The sequence below is a fragment of the Alexandromys fortis genome, unplaced genomic scaffold (genome assembly GCF_014885135.2).
Source record: "Alexandromys fortis isolate MF-2015 unplaced genomic scaffold, M_Fortis_MF-2015_v1.1 scaffold_316, whole genome shotgun sequence".
NCBI lineage: Eukaryota > Metazoa > Chordata > Mammalia > Rodentia > Cricetidae > Alexandromys > Alexandromys fortis.
In genome coordinates, this window is record NW_026068209.1 from 588,051 (window position 1) to 597,133 (window position 9,083).

The window sequence follows — 9,083 nt, forward strand, 5'->3', positions numbered from 1 at the left end:
CTGGGTCTTGAGGAAGGATGTTTCCTAATTTTTTGAGAAATCATCACACTGGCATTTAAAGGGGCTGTACCAGCTTGCATTCCCACCCGAAACGCAGAAGTGTTCTCTTTACCCAACAACCTCTCTAGTATAAGTTTTCATCAGTGATTTTTTATCTTGGGCATTATGGAATCTCAGCATTATATTGATATGCATTCTCTGATGACTAAGGATGTTTAACATTTCCTTAAATGTTTGTCACCCATTTTAGATTCCTCTGTTGAGTTCTCTGTTCAGGTCTGTACTCCTTTTTTTTTTTTTTTTTTTTTTTTTGATTATGTGACCTTTTGGTGACCAATTTCTTGAGTTCTGTAAGCTGTCATTTTGTTTTGTGGAGTGTGTCCTTTGCTTTACAGAAGCTTTTCAGTTTCAGGAGGACCCATTTATTAATTGCTTCTCTCAGTGTCTGGGGTTATATTTAGGAAGTGGTTCCCTGTGCCAATGTGTTCATGTGTACTTCCCACTTTCTCTTCTATAAAGTTCAGTGTGCCTGTCTTTATGTGAGGTCTTTCATCCATTTGGACTTGAGTTTTGTGCATGGTGATAGATATGGGTCTATTTTCATTCTTCTACATGTTGATATCCAGTTATACCAGAACCATTTATTAAATATGCATTTTATTTTCCATTTGCTTTTTTGCTTCTTTTTCAAAAATCAGGTGTTTGAAGGTATGTGGAATAATAATCTAGGTCTTTTTTTCAATTCCATTGGTCCTCCTGTCTGTTCTTATGCCAATATCAGGCTGTATTCAGTACTGTAACTCTGTAGTAGACTTTAAAGTCAGGAACTGTGCTACCTCATAGGTTCTTTTATTGTACAGGATTGTTTTGGTTATTATGGGTTTTTTTCTTTTCCATATGAAGTTGAGTACCATCTTTCCACGGTCTGTGAAGTATTTTGCTGGTATTTTGATGGGCATTGCAATGAATCTGTAGATTGCTTTTGGTAAGACTTCTATTTTTACTATGTTAATTTTAACCATCCAAGAGCATGGGAGATCTTTCCAATTTCTGGTGTCTTCTTCTATTTCTTTCTTCAATGATTTAAAGTTCTTGTCATAAAAATCTTCTACTTGTTTGGTTAGAGTTACTCCAAGATATTTTATGCTATTTTTGGCTATTGTGAAGGGTGATGCTTCTCTGATTTTTTTCCCATTCCTTTTGTCATCTATGTACAGGAGGGCTACTGATTTTTTGTGAGTTAATCTTGTATCCTGCTCAATACTGAAAGTGTTTATGAGTTGTAGAAGATCCCTGGTAGAATTTTTAAGGTCGCTTATGTAAACTATCATATTATCAGCAAATTGTGAGTTTGACTTCTTTTCTGATTTGTATCCTCTTGACCTACTTTTGTTTTCTTATTTCTCTGGCCAAGACCTCAAGAACTATATTGAACAGATATGGATAGAGTGGACAACCTTGTCTTGTTCCTGATTTCAGTGGAATCACTGGGAGTTTCTTTCCATTTAGATTGATGTTGGCTCTTGCCTTGTTGTATATTGCCTTTATTATGTTTAGGTATGTTCCCTGTATCCCTGCTCTCTGCAAGAGCTTTATCATATATATTGGCATTTAATGAGGTTGTCATGTGGTTTTTATTTTGATCCAGTCTATTTGGTGTTCTATAAGCTTCTTGTGTCTTGATAGGCATATCTTTTTTTTTTTTTTTATGTTGGGAAAGTTTTCTTCTATGATTTTGGTAAATGTATTTTCTATGCTTTTGAGTTGAACTTCTCCTTCATCTATACCTATTATTCTTAGGCTTGGCCTTTTCATGGTATTTCATATTTCCAGGAAATTTTGGCATAAGATTTGTTAGATTCAATGTTTTCTTTGACTGATGAGTCTATATCCTCTATTGTATCTTCAGTGCTTGAGATTCTTTTCCATCTCTGGTATTCTGCTGTTCATGCTTGTGCTTGTGGTTCCTGATCATTTTCTCATGATTTCTGTTTCAATAATTTCCTCAGCTTGTGTTTTCTTTATTGTCTCTATTTCAGTTTTCAAGTCTTGAATAATTTCTTTCATATGTTTGATTGCTTTTTCTTTGCTTCTCTAAGAGATTTGCTGATGTCTTCCAAGTTTGCTTATATTTTCCTCTATTTCTTTGAGGGAATTTCTCATTTCCTCTTTAAGAGTTTCAAACATTATTGTTATGTCATTTTCTTCTGCTTCATCTATACTTGGTTGTTCAAGTCTTGCTGTTGTAGTATCTTCAGGTTTTACTGGTGTCATGTTACTCTTTGTAATGTTGCATGTGTTCTTATCTTTTCTACTCATCTTTCTCTCTAATAGGTGTGTTTGAGCTGTCTGTGATTCTGTTGATTAATCTTCTAGGTGCCAGTCAATCCAAGGTTCAGATGGATGTTCCTTGTGGTATAGACAGTGCAATGGTTCTATTTACCCTTTTGGTCATTCTGTGCTTCTGGAGGTCACTCAGTGTTCCCAGGCTTTGCTCCACTCCCTTGAAGTTTCCTGTCTCAGGCTTGCTCTAGCCTAGCTTACTGGCTTTGACCTGGTTCTGTAAATTCTGGTCTGGATGCACTCCTGCAGAAGTCCCTGGCTTGGAGTTGGTCCTGCAAACATCCCTGGCTCCAGTCTACTTCCTCAGAGATCCCAGTCTTGGATATGCCTAGACATGCATGGGACCTTGTTCAGGATTACTCTCTCCGGGAGATCCCAGACTCATTCTTGGACCCACAGAGGTTTAAGGTTCCTGTCTATTCTCTTTGATGTCCCGGAACAATGCCAGGACCCACAGAAGTCCTGGCTCAGGCCTACTCCCTCTGAGGTCCCAGACTCACTTCTGGAAATACAGAGATCTCTGGTTCCTGCCTACTTCCTTGGAGGTCCCAGATTAATGCCCAGACCTGCAGAGGACGTTGCTCAGGCCTAGTTCCTTGGAGGTCCTAGACTCATGCCCAGACCCATAGGCGTCCTGCCTTAGGTCTACTCCCTTGAAGAACCTAGATTCACATCAGTACCCTCAGCAGTCTCTGGCTCTGGCTCACTCCCTCAGCAGTTGCTCCCCTGTACCTGTTCCAGTGGAGTTCACTGCCTCAGGTCTGCTCTGACCCAGGTCACTAGCTCAATCCTGGTCTGCCAATGTCCCTGGACTCCTCTTCCATTTCTTTATAAGCTTTCATAATTTAATGTTGTCTACAGTCACTTTCATGTGTTTCAATTAGGAGACTCAAACTTATTTCTCTTCGTTATTCCTAAAATTTTAGGCCCAATTGTGTAGCAACTTTCCTTCATATTCACTTTCCCAGCCCTCCTTGCACCAGGATTTGCTATTATACATTCTACTGTGCACTAATCACTTGTGAACACATCTCCCTTTGTCTATACATCTCTCAACATTTTTTTATTCCAACACAGAAGACAATCTAACAAGCCCTTTTGGCAATTACAAAGTATATTGTGGCTAATTTTACCATTCTGGACACTATAAGGTAACAACATCCCTTTGTGTTAGTGCTATATTAAACAGTTTGGGTGTTAATATCCCCTTATGAAGGAAGGTTGCATATTACAATGAGAAAACCATGGAAGCTTATAAATGCATAATTAAAGTCAAGGTTTGAAAACTCTGTTTTCCAACCAATATCCAACCTTACTTTTTTCAGACACCAAACATTGTATTATTCTTATAAGTTTAAAACACTGTAGCACTTACACAAACAGCTTTCATCTAAGACTCACCTTTTTCTCAGGGAGATTCTAAACATCTAGATCTATAATTTCTAGGCAATATAATGTAATCAGGTTCATAATACCTAATAATATGTCTTTAACTTGCAATTTATTTATTTATTTATCTATCTATTTATTTATTTATTTATTTATTTATTTATTTATTTATTTATTTTTGAGATAGGGTTTCTCTGTAACTGTGGAGAATAGCCTGGAACTAGCTGGGATTAAATTAGTGCAACTCCACAACCTGGTTAACTTACATTTTTTTAATTAAAGTATAGGGATTTATGCACATTATAAAATTTCATTTGTATAGTTTCTACTTATAAAGATTTAGATCTTTTTTCATCTTATCATCTAGAGTTGAACAAACATCTGTAAACCTGGTCAAGACATCTTTCTTTTTTACTAATTCATACATGCATGTACCAAGAACTAATTCAAGGCTAGGAAACTACATTACATCCAAATGGGTTTCTCTGTTCATTCAACTACTAATGAATCTAACAATTATTATATCCCAATGGTTTTCTTACCAAAATCACCTTCAGTGTCAGCTGATCTATCTAGGACCATTTAAATCAGGACTTGGGAGGAGGATGCATGTAGAGACAAACTTGTATGGCTCTGTACTTTGCATTTTTGACTGTCCAAAAAGGACATGAGGAGAAAGTTGACAAAACCATGTCCTAAAATTGATACTTAATTCTATTATTTAATAAGCCCATAATGGGAAAAATTAGATTACTTCAATACACAACTTACAAATATATGGATTACTAAGGGCTGAAAATTGCTTTGTAATACTTGTTGGAACTCAGGATCAATATTTTAAAATGTACAACTCAGATTTGAATGCTTAAAATTGAAATGATTAAGTTTTAATTCTTGGTTACTACTTATAAATTTAGCAAAGCAAACACCATAACTTCCTACATTCATGCAGAGTAAAGAAGAGTATCCAAACTAGACTCAAATCATATTCTTTCATATGTGTCCTTATGCTTCTTAAATTTAGATTTGGCTTTGAAAATAATTGTGACTTTTTCACTATCAGATGGAATTTCTTATGCAATTTTACTTTTGATGAAATAAAAAATAGATTTGTAATTATGAAGCACATGCCTGCTAATAACAGAATAGGGAGAAGCATTTCTACCACAGTCCAAGGGACGCAACATTGGAATGAAATTACAATCAAATCAAAAATTCAAATATTTTCTAAGAAAACCTACAGAGGCAAGGGTAAGTATAAAAACCTAACAGAATAGCAATAACTTAGTTTGGATAGATTTCTTCTGATCAGCTATAGATGGCTCTATGCATTTATTTACATAAAAACAGTAATTCCATCTCATACCCTTTAAAAATATCTATAACAGAAGTCACATTGAAAATTATGGTGTTTAAATTCAGACCTCTTCTATGATAAAGAGAAATCTAAATATGAAATTAGTGAATGTTTGGTTAAAAAATACTTTATTGCAACAATGGTGGTAACAATAAGTATTAGATCCTTGCTGTATATGAGAAAATCAGCTAAAATATTTTCACATGGTCCTTTTTTCAGTTACCACAGCATGCATAGAAAGCAAATCTGCATGTCATTTAACTGAAGCAAGGAAAGGCTTCACAGTAAAAGTTGTATGGGGCAATGGTTTAAGACTATATTTATGTTAACTTGAGATTCAACTTACCATACATATTTACTAAATAATTTAGTGGAATGACCAAGAAATAATAGGAGCTCAATAAGAATCTCTATTCTTGTTATGCCTATTTAAGACTATAATATGTAATAATCTATATTTGTTCCTTCCTTCTCTCATCATTAAACTTATAAAAAATGATAATTAATAGAAAATTATTCTTTACAAGCCATGGCCAAGTATACCCAGTCACAAATGAAGACTCCATTTTCATATATGATATTTCAATGAGTATCTCAAAGAGACACATTCTCATTTTGAATCTTGGCATTCTGAATACAAAATTATAAAATAACCCCAGACTGTTCATTGTATCAGCTTATATTGGCATGAAATTATACTCAGTTGTTTTTTCCCAGCTTAAAAATAATGGTGTTCTTCTCTGGGTTTAGCACATCATCTGCTGTTGCCAAGTTCATTAACCATTACAGGGAAAGTGCAAGAAATACATATTAAAGAGCTAATAAGTTTCAAACACTTGATAAATCTTAACCTCTTTCATCTCATTACACCCATGCAAGAAAGGGCATAATCTTATGTATTTGTCAGGAACAGGCTGGAAATAAATTTCTGAAAAGCTAAATGACTTGTCCAAGGTAATTTACCTGATGATTGCCAGTATAATGATTAAAATATCAGAATCTAACTTTGCTGTGGAATAATATTTGAACACTGTAAATATGTATTACTCACATTGGCTAATAAAGTGATAAATGGCCTATAGCTTGACAGGAAGAGATTGGGCCAGAGAGCCATACTAGGAGGATACTGGGAAGAAGAAGAGCTTAATGTCACAGGAGACACAAGAGAAGCAGGAGATGAACATGCATGTTGAAAGTAGGTACATGGCAGAATGTAAATAATAAATATGTGTTAATTTAAGTTATAAGAGTTATCTATAAGCCTAAGCTATCAGCTGAGCTTTCACAATTAATGAGAAGTCTTTGTGTGGTTATTTGAGAGCTGGTAGGTGAAAGAGAAATACCTGCCTACAAATGGTGCTCAAAGTCCAGCCTTGTATATCCACATAAGTCCTGAGAAAGCTATAAAAACACAAATGCATCAAAGCCACTTATATTGGATAACAGTTCTGCTGACATACATAGCAATAAGCCTGTTTGAAGATTCTTTTTTTTTATTGAGAAAAGGAAAAAAAAAGTTTCCGCCTCCTCCCAGCCTCCCATTTTCCTCCCCCTCCTCCCACCCATCTCCCCCACCCCCCACTCAACTCCCCCTCCCTCTCCAATCCAAAGAGCAGTCAGGGTTCCCTGCCCTGTGGAAAGTCCAAGGTCCTCCCCCCTCAGAAAAGCATTGCAACAGGAAAAGATCCTTCTACAACAGGTCTTCCTGCCCTGATGTTTGCCAACTCCTACTATTCCTTTAAAAAAATTGAGAGTATACAGGTATCAGCGATCTTAGAAATCATTTATTTAAATTTTGCATAAGGATATTAAAAGCTGAGGAACATGAACATCACCCTGCTTTTATAGTTTATTATGATATAAAGTCATAATAAATGATATAAATGTTAAAAAAAAAGGTTGTAAACATGCAAAAGCAGAGCTAAACATGGCTTTCTAGTATCATGTCTTTCATACCAGCTGTAGGTCAGAGACCTGACCCTTAGCAGCTGCCTGCATGCTTGAACCACCAATGTACCATGTACTAAGATACATGGTGAGTTTAAGATTTTCTCATGCAGACAGAAAAGGTTTCAAATACTCAGAAAAACAGTGTCAGATGGGAAAAAAAATCTCTGAATAAGTTACAGTGTTTAACAATGTACTTAGGCTTAGGAAAAATGGATATAGACAGCTATAAAAATAGTTTAAAAATAAGAAAGTCTTTAAGAGAGAGTAAAGTAATAAAAAATTAAGACATGTAAGGATAAAAAATACACAGGGAGTCTGGATCCTATATTGCGTCTTGTTAACTTTGAAGTTTTTAAATGCTAATGTATAAAAAATAATAGCTACTGAGAGATACTGGATTATAGAAACTGCTACCAACCTATATGTTTTAAAATTTTCTTAACTTCAAAATGGAAGTCGGATAATATTTTGCATTGGGGGAGAGATTATGATTTTGTTTCTACAAGAAACAAAAGGCTGGGGATTCTTTCCAGATTAATAGAGACCAGATTTGACTGGGGGGAGGCATCCTGAATACTTTGACTACAGACATGGGGGAAGGAAGGGAAGAGAGAAAGAGAGAGAGAGAAAGAGAGAGAGAGAGAGAGAGAGAGAGAGAGAGAGAGAGAGAGAGAGAGAGAGAGAGAAAGAGAGAGAGAGAAAACAGGTGACATGTATGCTTATCCCTCAACAAGGGAAAAACTCTGAGATGAGATATGAAAAATGGTTTTGGCTGCAGAGTCCTCAAGACATTATTATATGCCATCCTTTCATATGTCATGTATACAGATTTATATTACAATTTAATTATACAATCCAAACAGACATAAAGTTGACAGGTGCCATTTACCTGATTGAACAAAAAAAAATCATCTTTAACTGACTTATGCACACTACACATTAAATACTAATATCAATGGAGATATGTATGTTACCTTTAAAAGTTAGTGTGTTTTCAGAGCCAGGGGACAAACCATCAAAGAAAACAGGTGGCCCAGGTGATCCAGACTCTCAAAGCATCTCTGTTGCAGTTTCCTCAGTGTTCTGTATCTAGAACAGCTTAAAAGCTGCTGACTGAGATGGCCCAGCCTCGCAGACTACTCCAGTCCAGGACTTCAGATTAGGCTAGCACTTTCCCATTTTACAGAGACTGGACAACAATAACACAGCTAACTCTCCAAAGACTTAACCATTATCCCAATTGTCTCAGGGTCCCCCAAAGATGCTAGTACCCCCCGACACCGATAACAGGACAAAGTCTAGAAAATATTCCCAAGAGATGGAATGGGTGGTTTTTGTCATTCAGTTTGTTGTAGTTGTTTGTCATCATTTATGGCTGTTGGTCACAAGTTGTTACTGGTTGTGGTGAAGAAAAATCTTAAACAAAGGAGTTAGAGTCAAGGATCTCTTTCTAAAAGAAAAAAGAAGGGACAGAGTATAGAAATGATGAGATAAAAGGGTGGATTTTTGAGTCTATTTTTAAACAACCACTAATCACAAATATCTTTCATTGATAAGGATTTTGGTATATTGATACAAATTTAATATTATTTTGTTATATTGTATATATATATGTTTCTATTCTTGTTTAAGGTAATGTACTTATGTAGATTACTTAAAAGATTATGTAAATATGTAGTCCTTAAAAACTATTAGGATAATAAATGCAGGCTAATAGCTATTCATCTCTAACTATCACACTTATAGCCATGAAAAGTATATTTTCAAAGTCATGCATAGATATATTTTAGATAGATAGGTGATTATCAAACATTCCAAAGACCTACAGAATATGGCATTTATAATTAATAATAAGTCTCCGTGTAGTAATTTAAGAACTGGCTGGCAGGAAATAAGAGTATTCACACAATACCATTCATAATATTACCAGCTCAAAGGTGAAGCCGAAGCACAGTGAAACCTTGCAGAGTATTCAAGACCACACCATGAGTCCATGACAAATTTAGTTTGAAAATTACATTTGAGTTCTCCTAGACAGGAGATT